Source organism: Parus major, chromosome 13 (genome assembly GCF_001522545.3).
Source record: "Parus major isolate Abel chromosome 13, Parus_major1.1, whole genome shotgun sequence".
NCBI classification, from domain to species: domain Eukaryota; kingdom Metazoa; phylum Chordata; class Aves; order Passeriformes; family Paridae; genus Parus; species Parus major.
In genome coordinates this window covers 9,402,258-9,411,570 of record NC_031782.1, presented here as the reverse complement: position 1 = coordinate 9,411,570, position 9,313 = coordinate 9,402,258, and the positions used below count along the sequence as shown (strand labels likewise).

General features: G+C 48.6%; 1 protein-coding gene across 2 annotated transcripts in view; it reads left to right on the top strand.

Annotated features, from left to right (window-relative positions):
* JADE2 (jade family PHD finger 2) overlaps window positions 1-9,313 on the top strand; it is a 69,071-nt gene that overhangs the window by 24,975 nt on the left and 34,783 nt on the right. The gene's annotated exons all lie outside the window — the stretch shown is intronic.

The following is a 9,313-nucleotide window of genomic DNA, read 5'->3' as shown; positions in this document are numbered from 1 at the left end:
CCTTCCCTCCAGCTCATCATGAAAAATGTGTGAGTTTGGAGCTTGCAGATGGCATGCTGGCGATTTTACAGAGGGCTATTTCTTGGGTTGGTTATCCCCATTCTGTGGCTGCCTGCCCTTAAGTATGCCTGTGTTCTGGTATGCTCCAGAAATACATGTACACTTCCCTCAGAGACTGTGCTCTGATCAAAAGAAGTGAAAATCCCAGTTGCCCTAGACTTAAATGTTTTGATCACAAGCCCTGGGCCATGTGTGGGGAGAGGAAGGCTCCCTGCCTGCCCATTCCTGGGGACCCTCACAGCTGGCTGTGGAGAGAGTGGGCTGGCCAGTGGCACTGATCCAGGACTGCAAAATAATCCTAGTGATGTGACATCAGTGAGTTTTGTCTCCAGCTTTGCCAGTGGGAGAGGAAGGTTTCCAGTCAGATCTGCTCAGGCAACCCTTGTCTCTGGGGGAGGGATGGGCTGTGCACAGGGTGGTCTGTCCTGCCAGTGCTTCAGGTACCTGCTTTGGGATGGGATGAATCAGAGGCAGCAGAGGGTCTGGGCCATGCAGAAGGTGGTGCTGGTGCTGCAGAAGGTGGTGCTGGTGCTGCAGAAGGTTGTTGGCTCGCGCCCACTGCCTGCGACTGCTTTGCAAAGGAGTAAGTGTGATTTACTCTGCCTGTTACTTGTCATCGTTTCTGGTTTACTCTCTGCTTGACAAGTTCTTGTGTGGGCTTTCAGCAAGTCCTCACCTTTATTAGTTTGCTATGGGAAATGTGTTAATCCAGCCTGTTCTTACCTCATTCTGAGCCACTTGGACTTTTATTTTGAATGTTTGCTAATCCTCCCAGTGGATGCCTGTGGTTTATACTGGATCAAGCACACAGAAAGTCAAGTGTACTTCAGCAGCAAATGTATAGAATGAGAGAGCTTTATTTCCTGCTGCTCTGTAACAAGGTTTACAGCTCTTGGGACTGACTCTGGTTTGGTACAGCCTTGGGAGCCTCCCCATCTCACTCCATTGCCTCTGCTCTCCATCCAGAACCATGCATTTAGTGTGTAGCCAGGCAAACCCCAGCAGCTCTGATTGCTGGGCTTGCAACCACAGCACTAATGAAATCATCCCTCAGTGATTTAGTGTACCTTGGGTTCCCTTTGAACAATGCAAGGAACTATTACTTCTGAGTGCTCTCCAGAGTGATGAGAGGAGCGGGATAGCCCAGCAGCAGGAATAGCTGCTCAGTTCTTGGTGTTGCTATGGGTAATCCCGTTGAATTTAGGTGAAGTGTTGCTGGAAAGTGAGCATCACTATGTTGCCAGGACCTTGGGGAGGTGGAAGAGAGCTGGTGGGTGGTTTCTTTCAGTGCACTTGGAGAAGATCTAGAAAATCTGACCTAGTTGAAGGTGTTCCTGCTGGTGGCATGGGGCTTGGATTAGGTGACCTTTAAAAGTCCCTTCCAATTCAAACCATTCTGGGGTTTCATGAAGTGCACCCAAACAAGCCTAGCTGCACGTGGATGGTGAAAGAGGCAGATGGATCCCTCTTTGTTTTCTGGGATGGGCTGTGTGCTGCCTTGAGTGATTCAGTGTCAGAACTCTTCTCACGTGTTTCAGGATTCAGTGTTAGTTTGGTGATCCAGAACACATTAAAAGAGTCTGGATGCTGCCTTTTCAAATTCCTCAAAGCTTTGCTTTCACTGGGCTGGATTTCTTTAAGGAGACCCATGCAAAGACACCGTGCTGGTGGATGGGAATTGTCATCTTGTGCCTGTGTCTGTGTTTGGAGCTTTCCCATACTCAGCTCTGTAAGTGTCAGGAGGATTTGTCCAGTTCTTGATCTGCCATGGCTCATGCTAAGAGCATGGCAGGTGCAGAGCTGCCACCGTTGCTCATGTCTTCTGTTTCTGGTTTCCATCAGTAGGTGGATACAAAGGCAAGTGGAGCTGTTTGCATTACTGAAGCAATTATGGAAACATTATCTGGCTGGGAAAATTAATTCCAGATGCTTTAATGTTAGTAGCTTGGCTTAAGTTACATAAAGAAGCAACATACTTTTTGTCTTTTTATATCCAGAAAACACACACTCAAGTGTCGTGGCTTCTCTAGTAGCAATTCCAAGACATATATTGCTTAAATGGAAATGAGCAGAATACTGGCAGCCTGCAGGCAGGGTTTGGAGAAGGTTTCTGTGTGACATGGGTCCCTGAAGGGCCACCAGGTGGGTCAGTGATGCTCTGGGACAAGGGGGAAAGCAACACCTGTGGGTGCTGGGGCTGGCTCTGCCCTGCTTGCCTTCAGGGAGAAGGTGCTGTGTGAGCATCCTCTGCAGCTGCCCTGGAACTGGAGGCTCCTGCATTTTGTTGTGTTTCAGAGCCAGAAGAGCAGCACAGTCTGTGTCCCCTCCCAGCAGCAGTCCCCCTGCTGCCTTCAGCACCACTTCTGCAGCTGAATAGCACAGAGAGAAAAGGGGGAAAGGAATATGGAGAAGATCCTTGCACAGCATCAGAAATTATGTGTGTATTTTGCTCTCAGCCCAGACACTGCTTTTGTCTAGTCAACCAGAAAAACATCTGCGTTTTGTTGTTCCAATCAGCCCACCAGCAAACCACTGCCCAGCCATTGCTGTGTCCCTGCAGCTGTGGTTTTCCTCTGACAGAAGTTGTGGAGATGAACCCAGCTGTGCTATGGTGCTCTCCTCTGCCTTGGGAAAACAGTCACTGCTCTGCACCTGAATTCTTCTGTAGCAGGTCCCTACTCCCATCTACATCAAAATGATTCTCTGGGCACTGAATCAGACTTGCAACTTAAATAATTCATTTGTTGAGCTAAATCTCTGTGAGATTTAGGCTGGAATATAAACATGAGAAAGACAGGGACATCAGCATTGGTCTTTCTCTAGTCTGCTGGGTATCAGGCTTTTTATGTGGTGATAAACAGCTCAGAAATGGAATTGGAAAAGCTGTCTGGGTTTCACAAGATGGCTGTTTAGTGCCTCCTGTTCACTTGTTTTCCTCTTTTTATCACATCAAAGAAGAGTGAATCACTTTCTCCTTAGAGGATTATGTTATTCCAGGGGCCTGGATGGACCCACTATGGTTACAGGTTGTTACAGAAGGAGATTTCAGATGGAGGGGGAACAACTAAGCATTTCTCTTACTGCACCTGCTAATTGTAGCTGGGAGCCTCAGCTGTATTTCTGTAAAACTTCCAGAACCTGCCTATGTAAATCCTAAACTACCATCAGCTCAGGAGGGGCCACCCTACTCCATCCTCAAGGTTCTGCACAGAAATGGGATTGTCACAGGGGGATTTCCAAGCCCAAAGAGAGAGCCCTTGGATGGTCCAGGAGCTGGAAGGAGTTTGATGGGCTGGCAGCGAGGCTGTGCCCTGCAGAGCTGTGCTGCTCACAGACCAGACACTCCCGATGGCTGGGGATGTGTTAAAAGCTGATAATGAAAATTTCTAATATTCACTGACCAGCGCTGAGTGTCAGAATTCAGCTGGGAGGGACAATGGCGGCAGCTGAAGGGATGGTGGGCGTAGCTGTGCCGCTCTGTCCTGGGCTGGTCCCTGCCTGGCAGAGCACAGCAGAATCCCTGAGATCCCTGACGCATCCTGTGGTCCCTGACGCATCTCCAGCGCAGGAGGATGGGGAGTGCAGCCTGCACAGCCACCCAGGCATTACGTCACCTGGAGCTGCACTCACTGGCTGCTGGTACCCGAGGGCAGGACGCTGCTGCAAGCAGCATTAACCCCTTCCTGAACAGCCTCAGTGCCACAAAGGCACCTCCGCAGAGCTGAGCGTTAGCCACCGATGTCTGTGCGGTCAGGAGGGGTGTTGTGGGCACAGCTGCTCCTGTCACCAGAGCTTGGTGGATCCTTCTGGGGCCAAATTCAGCTGCTCTGTTCTCTCAGTGCAGCGGCAAAAAGCGAGATGGAGCTTCAGGGCTGAACCACACATGTAACTGCCTGTGCAGGATTTTGGGACGAGCACTTAGAGGAAGGTTTAGGTTATAGCAGAGGGCAGTGCCAGCCCAGCCACCCACTGTGGCAGTGGGGACAAACTGCATGGTGGCACTGAGCTGCTTGCTCAAGCATGGATGTACACAGGAAGGGTTGATGTTAAGTTCCCTCCATCAACCATTTTTGCTAGGAATGTGCTTGTTACAGCCCCTGCCATGAAGATAGCCTACAAACGGTGCAAAATGGGTGGCAGAGCAGGCCATCAGCCATCACAGATTCCTCTTCCTGTGGCTGCTCTGTTGATGTATGTATGATGAATTTTCATGGATTTTCAGAAGCTGTTGCCAAATCTTGAGGGGGTTTTGGCTCCAGCAGCCAATAAGGAAATACTGCAAATCGTTTATTTTCTGCACAAAGTGGTCCCAGCGGTGCCATCTCATTCTGCTCAGGTTCTTGTTTGTTTTAAAATAAAAGGGTTTGGTGACAGTGGCCTGTTGAGATACTGTCACCGCTCTCCTCCCTCTCTGGGACCAGCTGCCTCCAGCCCTCTCTTCTCCATCCTCAGGAGGGTGTGTTGACAGACTCTGGGTACCTGTGGTCCTCCCTGCAGGGTCCAGGGGCTCTGGTCTCAGGTGGCTTATGCCAGGGGTGACAGCAGGGTGCTCATAGGGCTCTGAACTCTCTGTGCTGGCGACCAGGGTGCTCCAGATGTTACCTGGAGTGTCTTCAGCCAAGGAGAGGAGAGGTGAAGTGCACAGGTACCTGTTAGCACCAACACCTGGATCCTAAAGACACTTCTAGGCTCATCTAGCTGGTCAGGCCAGCTTGCTCACAGGTCTGAACATCAGGCCAGTTAATTTAAAACCTAAACATATTATCTTCTTGGCATTCTCTTTCATCTTTGAACCCTGCTTTGGGAGTATAGTGTTTGGCTCATGGTTTTATAGCCTTTACTAAAGCCATAAAAATGCAAGAAGTAGGAGTAACATGGTCAGTAAATCTGGGTGTGGGTATGCTGAGGGTCACAAACCCTTGTGTGTGGGTTGTGGCTCATTATTGTGACCATCCACCACTATCTCCAACCCCATCCTTCACCCTTATACCCCCAGGCACTTATTCTAACTTAAATTCTGCTCTGCTGTTGAGAGGCAATAGCATCTATAAAATCTGTTAACTTAAGTTCATAAGAAAATGGGGCATCTGGTCCAAATGGCCTGCTAGATGCTATTTTAATAAACAGAAAGTGAAAATCATCCCTTTAAATTGCCCTTTTAAAGCTGTTGTGTGCCACAGGAGAATTCCCACATAAGCAGAGCTGGCAGTAGGAGCAGTATCAGCATTGACTGGAGGTTGCTGGCAGAGCTATCTTGCCACTGACTTTCCTAAGCTGACTTATTTAGGGACATTAGACAAGACTAATTTAGACTAGAATGGAGGTAAAGAAAAGATGACTGACTACAGCCTTTGTTGTAATAAAATTAAGTATTTTTAAATGAGAAACACTATGCAGGATTAATTATTTCTATCTGATATATTAAATGGGAGCATGTAGAAAAAAATGCTTTCTCCCTTCAGCCAAGTGAAGCATTCAGTTTACAGAGATGAATAACCATGGGAATTTGCTGAGTATATTTTATTACTGTGTAATCTTCTCCAGGGATAGATGTGATCCTCAAGAGTGTTGGGGTCCACTTACTCCTTTTCTTCAAGTGCCCTTGAGACGCACTTTCAGACTAATGGCCTCAGGTTTGTTGTGATTTTCAGGTTGATCCAAATTTTCACCCCTTTGTTTAAGCGAGCTTTTGACTGATACAGGATTTTAAAAAAATGTGGTGTCTCTGGCTGGCTGGATAAATAAAGGAGTAAATGCTCCCCCTGTGTAATTTAGCTTCTGTGAGTGGTCTGGCTCTTGGTGGAGGCTTTGCCTCTGTGGTTCTTTGCCATGATGGTGCAGGGAATTTGGGTGGGTTGGTGGCTCGTGTGCAGACTCCTCATCACCCAGTCTGGGTATTTCTTTGTCTACTGAACAGCTGTTTGGAAATATGGTTTCCCAATGGATTAAGACTTGTCTCTGAACAAAAGGGGAGCCCTGATGATGTCCCCAGCTCTTGGAGCCCAGCAGGAGATGGATAGACACTGATGAGGGCAGCCTCTGTGCTTTGTTCCCTTTTTCTTGCTATGTCTCCACTGCAGTGTTTGGACAGCACAAAGCTTGCAACTTTTTGGGCTCCAGTTTCTTGAAGCTGTTGGAGATGAGGAAGGGTGCCCAGCTTTCTGTATTGCTGTGAGGCAGGGCATGTTTCCCCAGGGAGTGCTCTCTTGTCTTAAACTGTAGGATCTCCTCCTTCCAAAGTTCCTCTTAGCCTAAGGCACTGTTTCTGTAGTCACTGATCTTTATATCTCAACACCAGGAAGCCCTTTGCAGGTGTGTTAGCATGTGTCAGGAAGGAGTGGGCTGCTTTTTAGGAACGTGATTTTATCCACCAAAGCAAATGCAGGAGTCAGGGGGAGGCTCTGCACCTCTGGGCATTTCATCCTGCTTGGTCTTCCCAGAAGCTTGGGATGCCCCATGTGAGCCTCAGCATCTGGCAGCCTCCAGCTCCCCTCAGGGTGGGAGGAATGTTCATGGGAACTGGCACAGGCTGTCTTAGGGTTTGCTGAATTGTTTTCAAGCCATAAAACCCTTGTGTTTAACTGAGTGCTCCAGATGAGTCAGGGTGTTTATCTGGACCAGGCTTCCAGCAGGTCTTCATAGGGTTATACAAGCTTCTCACTGTATAAAAAATAATTTAGCAGCTATTTCAGTTTCTTCATTCCTGACCTTTTCAGTTTTCTGGTATTTGAAATGGTGAGAAAATGGCACAAACATGTCCCAGCACCCCCAAGCCTGAATTAACTCCAGGGGATTCCAGCCCATGCTGCCCGATCACCATGGGGTTATGGGGAGGAAAACTCAAAGTTTAGTGATCCTCTTAAGAAGATACTTTCCATATTAATACTTATTCCTTGTAGGAAAGTGGCTGCTGAGTGCTGCAGCACCTGACCATCCCCCCCTGATCCCTGTGTTCCCAGATGGGGAGAGGCACCTGCCAGCACTGCACTGGCATGTTTCAAACCTTTTAACAGAGTGATGGTGAGCTTGTTAAATGTTTGTATCTTCATTACCTTGATCTTCATCGTCAGTGGCGTGGTCAGAGGCAAAATATCACTCTGTAAGTGCCAGTTCCCATTAAACCAAAGCAAGCTGCAGTTAATTACAGTGTCAGAAAAAGCTGGACAGGGATGCTGGTGGAGCTGTTGACATCCTTGAGTCCCCAAGCTCCCTGTGATCTCTGCATCACCAGGGACTGTGCAAAGCCGGGACCTGAGAGTCTAAACATGCATCCAGGTTTTGGGGGGACAAGGGGGAGGGTGTGGGAGCATGGCTGGCTGGGGAGGCAGGTGGACTCAAGGGGAGAGTCACTTGTCACCTGTCTCTGAACATCAGGTTCAGCAAAACTTCTCCATAAGATGTCTGCAGAAAGGAGGTGGAGGCTGTGTGCCCAGGCTCAGGCAGGTGCTGTGTCCCACACACCACTCTTGGTGGGCAGTATCATATGCACTGTGTGAGACAGCTAACCCCAAGGGATTGCTGCAGTCACATCCTTATCACACCCAGTGCATTTCAGTGCTGTCAATACAGTAAATGACCTGTTCAGGATACTCCTTTGATACATACACAGACCATAAATCTCTGCAATTTTATGCTGGGGTAAAAACAGCAGCTCTTTCCTCCTGCCATCCCAAGCATCCATGGCTGGCTCGGTGTCAGAGCATCACCTGTTGCAGGGACTGTGCAGTGAGCATCTTGTGTAATTCAGCTTTATGAAGGCTTATGGCCCTGACCTCATGCCTGCTCAGGCAGCTCTTCCCAACAGAAGCATTCATTTCAGGTGGAGGATTGGTTTTTTTTCTCTCCCATAACAAGGCTGTGCCCAGCCTGGCTGCTCCCACACCAAGGTTCTGTTTCTGTGCAGGGCTGATCTGGACTTGGGCTCATGGGAAGAAGAGGTTCAGTTTGACATGAACCAATGCACATTGCAGCAGCAGCTCCTGCTTTATTTTTTGTTACTAGCATCTTCCAGTGGCTAAAGGGGTTACAAGAAAGGCTGGACAGGGACTTCTAGATGGGTATGTAGTGACTAGACAGGAGGGAGTAGCTTTGAACTGACAGAGAGCAGATTTAGATTAGATATTAGGGAGAAATTCTTCCCTGTGAGAGTGATGAGGCCCTGCACAGGTTGCCCAGAGAAGCTATGGCTGCCCCATCCCTGGAAGTGTTCAAGGCCAGGCTGGATGGGACTTGGAGCAATCTGGGATAGTGGAAGTTGTCCCAGCCCATGGCAGGGAGGGTTGGAACTGGATGATCTTTAAGACTCCCTCCAAACCCATCTACTCTGCGATTCTCTGATTTTAGGGGTTTGGGAGCATCTTAGACGCCAATCCTGAAGCTGTGGCTGGAGCATGCCTAGTTTCAGTGTTAATTACTGCTGTCTGCATTAAAGATGTCAGTGAATCCCCAGATTACAGTGAGATTGTTTTAAAATGTGGGAACTGAGAGCTGTCCTTCCATGTGGACACTTTTTAGTTCTTGACCTTAAATGTGGAGATGTACTCAGGACATTGGGTCACACCTTTATTTGCAATTTACTGGTGGGGAAAATAAAGCAAAAGAGATAATAAGAACCCATTTCTGGATGTTTCCCTCTCTGAGCCATAAGTTGTTGCTTCTCCTGCTGGTGGCTCTGGAGGTACCTCCAGTGTTTGTAACTACAGAGGACAGCAATTAAACTACCTCTCTGGGTCTGTAGAAACTCCAGGTTCATTTTCTTACCCTAACACAGATTTCCTTCCTGACCTTGGGCAAGGCAGGTAGGGTCTCATTCCCAAGGACAGCCAGGCTCAAGTGTCTCTCCTTGGCACACACAGACCCTGGAGCATCTGGTACCACAATTCATCTGGTTGTGTGATGGACACTGTGGCTTTGCCCCAGACACATCACAGAGCACAAGGCACTCAGTGCTCTGACATTAGCTTACATAGCAGGACAGAAGGCAGATAAAAGTCTTCCAGAGATCAGCAGCTTTCCCAGCTGGCACTGGTGCAAGAGCAGGGCTGGGTCCTCCAGCTTTGCATGGGAAGAAGCTATTTGGAAGGGGCTGATGTGCTGCAGCGAGTTAATGTTTGGTTGCTGTTTCTTTGCAGCACCTTTCTGGCTCGATATCTGTGCCAGGAGGTGGATTCCAGGGGAGGAAATGTGATCTGTGCAAATACTGCAGCAAGTTCCAGTTCCCAACTTCGCTGAGATCTGTCAGCTGGCACCACAG